Here is a 12,843-nt window from a genome sequence, read left to right on the forward strand (position 1 = left end):
AACACTACTCTACAGAATTCGCAATAAAATATTTAGTAATATTATTCAAATTTTATTAGAATACTCACAGCCATTTTTGTTGTAAGCTGGCGGAACAATATTAAATAAGAATGAAGAACAAATAAGCGATCTATATTATGAACCACTTCCGTGGTTCGTAATAAATTTAATTAAAAATACCTCAGTAAACCTTTTGATTGATGAAGATTTATCGACTGAATCAAGAAATAATATTATGGCAACGAACAGATAAACCTTAACCCTAGGTTGGAATCTGGTAATAAACAGATGAAGCTTAATTTCTTACTTGAAACTGTTAATGACCAGATAAAACTTAATACATGGTAATATCTGGTAATGAACAGCCAAATTGTAAACTATGCTCAAAATCTAGTAATGAGCAGCTTATCCCTTTCGCTACGAGCATCTTTTTCTATAAGTAACTAGTGATTGAGCTAGATTGTAATCAGGCCTTAACCATTATATGTTTATTAAGATGTTTTAACTAGTAATTAAGATTTAGCTAGTCATTATTAGATTGTAGACAGGGATTAAATCTTAACTGGCCATTATCAAATTACATCCAGGAATTTTAGCTGGTCATCACCAGATTCCAATCAGAGGATAGGTTCAACTTAAATTGTTTATTACTAAATTATACTTAAGAGGCCAATTTTAGTCAGATGTTAACTTGTTAGTCATTACCAGATTATAGTCAGATGTTAACTTGTAGTTAGTCATTACCAGATTAAAGTCGTATGCTAACTTTTAGTTAGTCCTTACCAGATTATAGTCAGATGTTCACTTTTAGCTGGTCATTACCAGTTTATAGTCAGATGTTCACTTTTAGCTGGTCATTACCAGATTATAGTCAGATGTTCACTTTTAGGTGGTCATTACCAAATTATAGCCGTGGGTTAGGTTTGATACACGTCATGACACAAAAGATATTTCTGACTGTTTAGTTTTTACATAGAACTGGTTGTCAGAGAATTTGCAAATACGTTAAGTTGCTTTTATATTAATAATAACAATTAAAATCATTTAGTATATTGCCGATTTAACTAAATTAAGCTTATGAATGAGTTGTCTATTTTCTTTCGTTATTATGATCATTGCTTTTATCTTTTGTTTTAACTGTTACTAATACATGGTATATATATTTCGTTTCTAGTTGTTTTGGTACAGAATAAACTCGTGAAAAGTTATAGCTGAGCGACGAGCTAGTCGATAGCAAATTAGAGGTTTCAGAATATTGGTACAGTCGTAGATGAAACAATGAGAAGTTGATTATTACAGTAAGAAACTACTTGTTCTACTCAAACAAACTCAATGATTTTTTTCGAAGTTAAGCTACGATATTTGGAGTTTCCTTATGGTACTATTTGTCTGTCAACAACGAAATAAATACAGGGAAAAAACATGTAACACTTGTCATTACACAAAACGAAATTTTTCAGTGAGGCAGGGGTGGCCTACTGGTCAGAATGCCAGAACTGTGAAACAGAGAATTAATGGTTTGTGAAAAAAAACAACACGCAGTACTCAGTTTTAGGATGCTGGTGCGATATGCAGGTGGCAGTTGGTTTGAGTGTTTTTATTACCCATAAAGCTACACAATGATCTATGTGCGCTCTGTCCACAACGGTATCGAAACTCGATTTCTAGCGTTGTAAGTCCGCAGATATATCGCTGGGAAGCGGGTGGCAGTCAAGTTTCACTCTTCGATCATAAAGTAAACTCTATATAACAACAGTTTCCTCTGTGATGCAGTAAAAGTCATGCTGTTACAAACATCCAAAACTTGAAATTGGATGTTATTTGATTTATAAGAAAACTAAATAGATCTGTTATTTAAAACGAATACCTTGTATCGGACTCTCTTTGTGCCCCAGCCTCCTAGTAGCACAGCGGTAAGTCCGCGAACTTATAACGCTAGAAACCAACAGGTTTTGATACTCATGGTGGGTAGAGCACAGACAATCCATTGTGTAGCTTTGAGCTAATCTACAAACAAAGAATGTGAGCTCTTCTGGGTTTTCACTGTGTATGGGATGAAAGGAAGTTAAAACAATAAAACTAATAGGCATTCGAGGCTGGGGGGCTACACGAAGGCTATCTGCGCTAGCCGTCTCTACTTTAACAGTGTAATACTACAGGGAAAGCAAATAGTTATCACCACCAACTACCAACTCCTGAGGTACTCTTTTACCAACGAATAGTGGGATTGACCATCACATTATAACGCTCCCACGGCTGAAAGAGCGAGCGTGTATGGTGTGACGGGGATTCGAATCCGCGACCCTCAGATTGCAACTCGAGTGCCCTAACCACCTGGCCATGCCGGACAACTTTATATCAACTCGCCGTGTATTGTGTACAACAAATGGGGAGGCTCTTCCCCCTGGGGAGAACAAATTTGGAGGATGCTGTAAAAAATTTCATCCATTGTATTTGTTGGTATTCTAACATAACTTACTATCCTAGATTTCGGTTATTATTCTGTACTTTGGTAAACAGTATTTATCGCTGTGGCAAAGTGCTGAGAAAATAAATTGCCAATTAGAATTCGAGAAACATAAAAATATTAGGATAAAATTAAGAAATGTTCGCTAGTTAAATTGAAATAAGCTAATAATTAGTTTGTTTATTAAATTCGAAAATCAAAACTGACATCACTCACGTTGTTAGATTTTATTTTCCATATAAAGAGCAAAGGTATACATATATGTTACTAGGTCCGATAATGTGACAGCCTAGTTGAGTAATTAATGACTGCTTCCTATCAAACGTGCCACTAGAACCGTTGCGGTTAGCTTATATAATACGGTTATGAAACTGGATTTGCCACCTAGTGGCACAGTGGTATGTCTACGGAATTACACTACTAACAACCGGGTTTCGATACCCTGATGGGCAGAGTACAGATAACCCATTGTGTAACTTTGTGCTTAATTCTAAACAAACAAACAAAAACCGGATTTAGAACTTTAATAATGTGAATATTTATCCAGGAAGAATCATACGTACTATTAATTATCATTATTATAACTTTATTTTATTTCTTCTTCCCCATTGCGTGTTTTTGCGGAGTGATACATGTTTACTTATCACTTTTGTATATTTCTTTTTCTTCATTTAATGTTTGTGCGTAGAGATACTAGTACGCGGAAAAGTAGTTAGGAACCGCTGAATTAGCACATCTGCATACAAACACTTTCACATCTGATGATTCATAATTATGAGAATCCAGTTTGTTTGTCTTTGATTTTTTTGTATGATATTTGTTTCGATTAGTTTGGTTGTTATTAAGCTGTACAACTGGCTACCTGTGTTCTGCCAACTATAGGGATTCCAACCTGCGACCCCCTAATTTTTGGATCAGCCCGGCACGGACAGGTGGTTAGAGCGCTTGAATTGCAATCTGAGGGTCGTGGGTTTGAATTCCCGTACCACCAACCATGCTCGCCCTTTCAGCCGTGGGGACATTATAATGATACGGTCAATCCCACTATTTGTTGGTAAAAGAGTAGCCCAAGAGTTGGCGGTGGGTGGTGCTGACTAGTTGCCTTCCCTCAAGTCTTACATTGCTAAATTAATGACGGCTAGCGCAGATAGCTCTCGTGTAGCTTTGCTCGGAATTCAAACCAAACCGACTATTCGTTGGTAAAAGAGTAGCTCAAGAGTTGGCGGTGGGTGGTGATGACTAGTCTTTCATTGCCAAATTGGGGACTGCTAACGCAGTTACCCCTCGTTTAGCTTTGCCAAACCAAATTAATTTGGGGAAATCTGAGAGGATAGAAGTCTGCTAATAATTGATTCCCCTCTTAGAATTAAGGGTTTTAAAAGATGCACATTTAATGGTGCATTCATCAATTAACAAGTGTTATTAATTTCTGTAAAAAAAGACAATAACAAAAATGTACTTACCACCACTGCTAGTCTTATTGTATAAGATGGAATCCGGGAATCACAAAGATAAAGTTCTCAGTTCAGTTTGCAAGGTCCTTAAAGTATATCTAATTATCAGTATATATGTATGTTTACTTTAATGGTTGTTCATTTGCTTAAAGGACACTGTTGTGTGCGCAGTCTCAGTGGCCCATGTTTTGTGATCTTCAATACTTGAGTGCTCCCTACATCGTTTCTCGGTAAATAAATGATTATAGCAGATAGATACAGACAAACTATTGCATGTGAAGAATGTTTCGAAGCATGTGACCATTACTTCAATAAGATAACGTAGTTCATATTTTTCAACTGGAAAATTCTTTGATCAAGGACTTTATTTTTATTCTTTTGTTACAGAGATTAGACATGGAAAGAAATATCTGCAAGTTATTTCCGATAAGTGATGTACTTTATCGCATTCGTACTACTGGAAACATAGCAAAGTTTTACTTGCTACTTGTTATCCAGTGTGGTATTAAATATAACAGTATATACTTGCAAGTTTACTAGCTTTGGCTATGTTTTCTCTTAATCTTTTAAAATTAGTTAAAATCACGTAGAGTTGTCACCTGACTGATTTATAAACCAATCGCCTTTAAAGTTTATTTTTTATGACATTTCTATACGGGGTATTTGCCTCAGCAAGACCTTATATTTTTTTTAGCCAAACTATATTATCATAGTCCTCTTTGATTCTTATTCAAACATTAACACGATTTCTAGCTCTGTTTCTTCAGTTTACCTTTAACGTGTAGTATTTTTAAAAGATGTTAAACCTGTCTAAAGTTCAGAACAGAGTAGTACCAGAAGAAACTCGATCTTATGGTGGTGGCTGTGTGTATGGGATATTTTATAAAGCAACTAGCAAGTGATATCCACAAAAAGGGGTGAAGAGAAACAGTAGTTTCTGGCCGCCCCTGGTTATTTTAATAATTTTAATAATAAGTTAACCTAAATACCTATCCAGTATCAATCAATATCCACAAAAAGTCCAGTGCAAGCGGCGTGTTAGACTGAAATGTAGTTCACCTCATGAAACTGGTCAGAAAACCTGTCCAATTTAGATTGCAAATATTCCAGTTCAATGTTTCCCAAAGTGAGAGGCGTGCCCCCACCCCGAAGGCCGTGAAACGTCTTTCTAAGGAGGTTATCAAAAATTGGCCGAAAACAAAGTTGCTGAATTAATTTTAATTCTAAATACATGATAAGCCGATACAAATTACGCTGAATTAATTAAATTACAAGATTGTTTCATATTTTAAAACGAAATAAGATAACCTTACATAAAATTAACTGTGTATTTAATTGCTCATCAATCTACAAATTTAACCCAAACATGACAAGTTGCTAATTTTCTAGTTATAACAGAAAGAAATTTATAACAAAAAATACACATTAAATTAAATGCTTTCAATTGATCAGAAAAAGAGCTTCATAGATATTACTAAAGTTCATTAGTAACCAGGCCTGACACGGCCAGGTGGTTAAGGCACTCGACTCTTAATCTCAGGGTCTCGGGTTCGAATCCCCGTCACATCAAACATGCTCGCCCTTTCAGCCCTAAGGACGTTATAATGTGACGGTCAATCCCACTATTCGTTGCTAAAAGGGTAGTCCAAGAGTTGGCGGTGGGTGGTGATGACCAGCTGCCTTCCCTCTAGTCTTACACTGCTAAATTAGGGACCGCTAGCACAGATAGCTCTCGAGTAGCTTTGTGCGAAATTCCAAAACAAACAAACAATTGTTCTCAATATCACCATGTTGCTCTGTAGAGTATAACGAACTGCTCTTGGTTGTTCTGGAGTTACGACCAGATTTTTGTTATTTATTAAAGTCGCAACGCTTTAGTCTTGAGGTTTTGAAACGAACAACAAACACAGCAGATATCATGAATAAAGCGTTACGGCTTCAATGAAAAAACATTATGTCGCCTGGAAAGTTAAAACAGTTTTTATTGTGACCATTGACTTACAGTTATCTCAAATTAACTGAAATTAATCTTCTAGTTCTTTTCTTTGGCAAAGAATAAACCTATCTTATCTAGAAATGATGTTATATTTGACTTAATCTTTAACCACAGATTTAAGACATCATGACAACAGCTGTTTATCTACTTCCAGATTATAGGAGCAGTTGTTGGTTTCGAATTCCATGAAAGTAAATGTTTGTCTTCCATCTCTTTCTTGAGTGCGAATCAAATTTCAAAGGTTCTTCTGCTAATCTAAAGCAAACTTTGAGTGCTGATAAGATGGGAGCACCATATCAATATGAGATCAAAAGTTAAGGTCTTTGGGAGGACGTTATTTCAAAAATATCCCACTCTTTTAAGAAACTATGTCTGTGTACAGGGTTTAAAAACCTAATGAGTAGATTAGATCTTTGCCATAAGATGTCACTAGCTGACAAGTCAAGAGCCGTTCGCTACCAAGGAAAACTACTCTAGATGTATTTGCTAACTAAAACTTCAACTGCTAGCAAACTAATATTTCCGAACCTGTTTTCTTTGGCGTAATCTCTTTCCAATTTATTTCATAATGTTTACTGTAGATACGATTATAGATTATGGATAACTTTTTAAAAATTATTTCTTTGTGAATATTTTTAACGAAATTTTGTTTATTCAAGTTATGTGAGTTTACTAAGAGATGTTTATCCTCATAAAATACCTTCCTGCACATAAGACATATTCGTTTAATTATGTTTACAAAAAACGGTGTCTGTCGTTAAAACAAAGGCGTTATATCGTAGAGGACATTTAACATTTAGCTGTCTTTAACTAAAAATGTCGGTCACCGGAACAGAGTTATTTATGGCACGTGAGGCATATTACGTTTAATCAATGATATCTGATAACACAAGAAATACATTATTGGTGAAACTTTGTAGAATGGACGGCAACTGCCTGTTGTGGAGACACAAGTGTAGAGGACGACGTTTCAAAAGTCTTCCGCCTCTCGAATTCGAATTTCGAAGACGTTTCATCATAAATACTCTGCCTAAACAATCTATCAAAAAAATTATTGGTACAGACGACTATTTAAAGCTTAGTTATATATATTAAACAGTATTTGTCGTCAGAACAAAATCATTTACCACAGAGATGAATACAACGCTTAGATATATCCATTAAACGCCAGGTAGTGAGGATTTATTGCACATACGTTACCCGTCACAACTACAATAATAATATCAGCAGAGATAACATCTTAGGCTTAGCCATGTGTTATAAGAGGTTTTTGTCGAAAGAACTAATGGACGTACAGCAAAGAAAAGGTTCGAGTTTATCTATAACTTGTAAAAATGTCTGATGTTGGAAGAAAGGGATTTACTTAGTAAAAGATGTCTTACGTTTTATACGTCTACTGATAGCTGTTTGTTATGAGCACAAACATATTTGTTGCACGGAAGAGTTTGTACGTTACGCTAAGTGTAAAGAAAACTCTACACAAACTTCTAATGTTGGACTTGAATTACGTCTATGGTGATAACAATGTTTCAGCACCCAGAAATATACGCCTGTTGAAACGACACCTGACGTGAGAACAAAATGATTTCAAACTGTTTATTTTATATTACCTCGAATATCTGATAACCATATCAACGTGGGAAATCCGATTTTGTTGGGAACATTTTGTTTTATTTTCAGAGAGTTATGCAAAACTCTGAAGGTCTAGCTGTGTTAGTCGTCTCTAATTTATGAACTCGTAGGCTAGAGAGAAGGCAGATAATAAACAATACCTACCGCCAACTTTTGGGATTTTCTTACCTCTTCGAATTGTGGAATTAGATTTGCACCCATATAACTCATCATTTTTTTTTTTCTTTTGGGCAATAACTGGACGCATGCTAATCACTGGGACACGCTTGAAATCCCTTTATGTGCTTCATCAAGTTATTTTACTGGTATCAGAAGAAAGGTATTGAAATACCAATAATATTGGTAATTCTTGTCTTGTAAATTAAGCAGACCATCTACAACCCGTACATGTCACAAGAAAGTCTTAACTAATTTTCACGAGTCATTAAATGTAGAGGTTATTTTTTGTTTGTTTTACTACTTAGCTATAGATTCAGTGTTTCTAATCTTTTCGTCACATCAAACTCATCGCAAACGTAAAATAAGTGTATATTCCAGACTTGCATTAGAAACCTTTAGAGACGTTTTCAGTACACTGGTTCCATCGATCGAGTTTTAACTATTTCTTAAGGCTCTCGTATATATATATATATATATAATGTGTTAACATACTTTTTGAGACTCCTCCAACTTTCTTTTCCAGTGGTAAAAAGTTTCTTAAATCACATGGGATTAAACTGTCTGTTCGCCCCTCTATTATGATATTTTCTTTTTATCTGCCCGTGGAAAAGAACAACAAGAGATACATAACCGTTATCTCTCTTGATGCTAGTGAACATCGATATAGAAGTATATATTCCGTTTATTTATTTATTTACAGTTTTTGTTAAATCCGTTCCTTGTGATTTGGTTGTCTCGCTTTCTTGTCTAACTATGAACGAGTTGAAAATATATTGAATTTTGGCATTAAACCTTAATATATTTTCACATCTTCTTGAGTTAGACAAATTCAGTTTTAAAAGCTTGTCGACTCTTAAACAAATCACGGTAAGTGACTGTTTTGGGTATTTGCGCGGAGTTGTTATATAAGCACTGTCTCTATAGCAGTCCCTTGTTTGGAATTGATTAATTAGAGGAACTGGCAGCTAGTCAACAGTACCAACCGCCAACTCTCCTACTTAAATAGTGAGATTGTAACTAATTTTTATAACATACCACGTCCCAAGGAGCGTCCCGCGATTTTGCAGTGACGAAATTCAAATTAAAATCCTTGATGACGAGAAACCCACTTGAAATAAAAATGTATCTCAGAACGGCTGGTATGGGTATTAACACTTTTATTGATAAGCAGAGAACAACGTTTCGACCTTCTTAGGTCATCTTCAGGTTTACAAAGACAGTTTGCAACTGACCTTTGCTGGACACATGTCTTAGGGAAGAGAGTATAAACGGGTACGGTGTTGTAGGGGGCATTGCAGTTGGATGTTAAGTTATAAATTAGTATAATATAGTATTAGTAACCTAACATCCAACTGCAACGCCCCCTACAATCCCGTTCTGAGATACAAACTAAAATGCTTAAATCTATAGCTCAGCAAGCTAATCACTGGACCACGCTCGCCCCGAAACCACTTGGTACAGTTCTGTAAAGTTTGAAGACAATAATGGACGAAATGCCAAAAGACTGTATATTTCCAAATCAGAAAAAGGCATTTTTATCATTTCTTTCGAACCTATATGTACTTAAACCGCGCAGGAATACGTTTTTAAAATGACGGTAAATTCCAACGTGGGGAAGACACGTTTCTAAAATAATGTACGTGCAGCAGCTTATTTGTTTAAGACCTTTATACTTGGCAGAGATCATGAAATAATTTCCCTTCACTAAAAACACACACACGCAAACAAAATGCTAAGTTATGAAAATCAGTTTTAAACGAAATAGCGTTTCTCTAATTTGTTAGTTACTGGACTTACTTTAGGCTGCTCGGTTTATTTTGAAAGTTTGTAACAGATTATTACACAGAAGGTTGTGAAAAAAACAAACGTTTCTACAGCGTAGAGAAGTTGAAGAACAAGTGATTTTACTGTTAAGTTAGTTGTCTCAAATTTAGCAGTGAAAGACTAGAGAGTCATCATCTCCCATTGCCAACTCTTGGGCTACTCTTTTACCAACGAATAGTGCGTTCGGTTTGAATTTCGCGCAAAGCTACACGAGTGCTATATGCGCTAGCCGTCCCTAATTTAGCACTGTAAGACTAGAGGGAAGGCAACTAGTCATCACTACCCACCGCCAACTCTTGAGCTACTGTTTTTACCAACGAATAGCGGGATTGACTATCACATTATAGCGACCCCACGGCTGAAAGGGCGAGCAAGTTTGGTGGGATGGGGATTCGACTCTGCAACCTTCAGATTGCGAATCGAGCGCTCCTCTTGCCATTGGGCTAAGAAAACCAGCTCTTAACCAGAAGATGAGTACACTGCCACTGCATCTTCAGTCTTAAATAAAACCTAAAATAAAAAATTGGAACATGAGCTTCGACCATGGTATATCATAGAAACAAATTCAGGCCCAGTGTGTAAATAACTGAAAATACGATAGATGATAAAAAAGCAATTTCTGAGAAAAACGTTTTTGTTTTCTTCTCACCTTGTCATTTCAAGGTAAAGAATAAATATCAGAATATTTCTTGTTTTTGGGCTTAAAAAGAAAAAGAGAAAAAATATGCTATATTAGTCATGTAGAAATTGAGGTAATGTTAATGATAATCATTTATATTTGACATAAATTGAAAATTTATCAATTTTTAGGGAGTTCGGTCACGTTGCGGATCGAAATGGTTATAGTTGCAAATCGCTTCTGAACACACTATTTTAGCTGTAGGGAGCGCTATAACTGACAGACAAATTACTATTCAATTAATAGTAGTCATGCAGACAGCAGGTACTTCTGAATGGATGTCCACCCTCTGCTAAAAACAGCTCTAAGCCAGAGACAACTGTACCTACACCCTAGAGATCTTTGACCTGTCTATTTAGTCCACATGTCATGTGGTTGATTACAAAGAAATATATACCAACATCAGAGTTACTTGGAGCAAATATTTCGTAATGGAGCGATATCATGTTTAACGAAATGTACAAACATAAAGAATAAATTGTTTGTTTGTATGTAATTAACCTCACAGCTACACAATGGGTTATCTGTGTTTTGCTCACCAGGGGTATCGAAACCTGGTTTCTAGCGTTGTAAGTTTGAAGATATGCTGCTTTGCCTTTGGTGGGTTGTTGGCTGAAGAATAAATACTTTTTCACATGTTTACACAATAGTTATCACTAAGTAACACCAAGAGCCAATGAGGAGAGTTAAGCTTCATTTTTTCGAATAAATCTGATTTTCAAGACAAAAAAAAAAATGTTTATAGCCACACATATTTTTCTTCGAAATACCTTTGAGAATTGCAAATTATGAGAATTTTGTGGAGTTATTGTACACTTGATTAAATCAGAATAAGCTGAGTCTTTTATGTGTTTTTGAAAGAATAGCAATAGAAAAAAAAACAAAACTTAAAATGAGAGGGCCAGGCCCTCAAGCCTACGAAATACCATGGTACCAAAAATTCTTTCTTGGACAAAAAAAAAAAAGATTGAAATACGTATTAGTCAAGTCAGTGCGAATTACCAGTAAGGAGGGTACACGGTCTGTGGATACGATTTGTTTGTTGTTTGCTGTTTGTTGAGTTAAGCACACAGCTTCACAATGGGCTATATGTGCTCTGACCACCACGGGTATCGAAACCCGGATTTTAGCGTTGTAAGTCCGCAGACATACCGCTGAGCCACTGGGAGGCCTGTGGGTACGAACCACAAAAGATGCGCAGAAGGAAACCGGATTTTATTTCACGTGAGCAATGATAACTTTAGTTTTTTCAATTTATGTACGAAATGAAATTTCATGTGCACCAGTATCAAGGCAGTGTGCGTATGTGCACTACCAGTTTTTTTCCAGGGAATGAGGAATTTTTATTAGACCATTGACCCCATTGGATCTTTACATGACTTTGCAATGCTAGCAGTTGCTTATTTTGGCTTTAGGCCTAACTATATTGAGGTCATCAACTTATTAAGACTCCTAACCATCACTGAAGATGTGCTGGAAAAGAAGCTGGAAAAATGAAGAGCGCAGCACTTGATTGGTTGTTGTGCTGCAGCACAACCTAGAGAGAACACTGCCCGTTGGCCAAACATACCAGATTACAATCAACAAGTGTATGCGAATAGTGTTGAGCGACCAAAACATCACTTATAAGCGTAGAAATATTTTTCGATCGTTCTGTAATCTCTCTCACACCAGTTCGATTAATTGCCTGTGTGTTATTATGTGTACACTTATGTACAGCTCTTTTAAGAGGAACAGAAGATAAAAAAAGATGGAAAGTTAGGAGTAAACTGGAGGTATAAGAAGTGTTTATCAGTTTTTATGTAAAATTGCTGCACGACAATGATAACACGACCTAGCATTATCATGTAAAAATATGATGCCAAATATTATCATGTTAATAGACAATGACCTATTAATATGATATTATTTGGTTTGCAGTGTATACTTATCGTAATGATAAAATATCCTGTTATTCTTGAGAACCTCACGTGATTCCCTGGCAAGATATATGGAAAAAAATATGACTTAGATTCAGTGGCGGTGCCAAGGGGGTCTTGGGGGCTTGAGCCCCAAAAAAATGAGCCAAGCCCACCTCAGCCCCTCAATATTGGTACCTACATATATTTATAAAATATGGAAAACACAATCGTCGTTGTGTTGCTTAACAATTAACATCAAAGAGACATAGATCTGTAGAACTCAACGTCTTCATTAAGACGGAAGTATGTGTCATGCATCCCATAGCAACGTACTGAATGCACTGAAACTCATGTGCTGTATTGCCACTCCCTGTGTAATGCCATTCTATTTTGAGCTTTGACGAAGATTAGACAACCACGTTGATTTCAAGTTACAACAGATCATCAGGGATTTTACTTGATAAACCAAAGGTTTCACAGGTATTTACCCATTAATTTCATTTATCTTTTATTAAAAAATAAATCATAGCATGCATGTATAAGTGTATTGTGTATAAGTCAAAACTATGACGCATTTAGCTGGTGTTGTGTCCTCTGTGAGATCATTTTGCATTGTGTATCAGTCATCTAAAATTGTACTGATGATTGTAGCATACATTTAAAATTGTGACTTACAATCCAATTAATGTTATACTTATGATTAGATAATAACCTTACATGTTAACTGACCA

At 35.8% G+C, this 12,843-nt stretch overlaps 1 protein-coding gene across 4 annotated transcripts in view; it reads right to left on the reverse strand.

The window, feature by feature from the left end:
• LOC143230540 (uncharacterized) overlaps nt 1-12,843 on the reverse strand; it is a 116,457-nt gene that overhangs the window by 92,769 nt on the left and 10,845 nt on the right. Inside the window, exon 1 of one of the 4 annotated variants that reach the window (XM_076464290.1) lies at nt 3,931-4,106. The exons of 2 other annotated variants lie outside the window; for them this stretch is intronic. The gene's annotated coding sequence lies outside the window, so the exon portion shown is untranslated. Of the gene's footprint in view, nt 1-3,930; nt 4,107-12,843 lie in introns of those variants that run through there. One more of the 4 variants, XM_076464289.1, reaches the window with a different exon arrangement.

This window comes from Tachypleus tridentatus, chromosome 10, assembly GCF_004210375.1.
Source record: "Tachypleus tridentatus isolate NWPU-2018 chromosome 10, ASM421037v1, whole genome shotgun sequence".
Classification (NCBI taxonomy): Eukaryota; Metazoa; Arthropoda; class Merostomata; order Xiphosura; family Limulidae; genus Tachypleus; species Tachypleus tridentatus.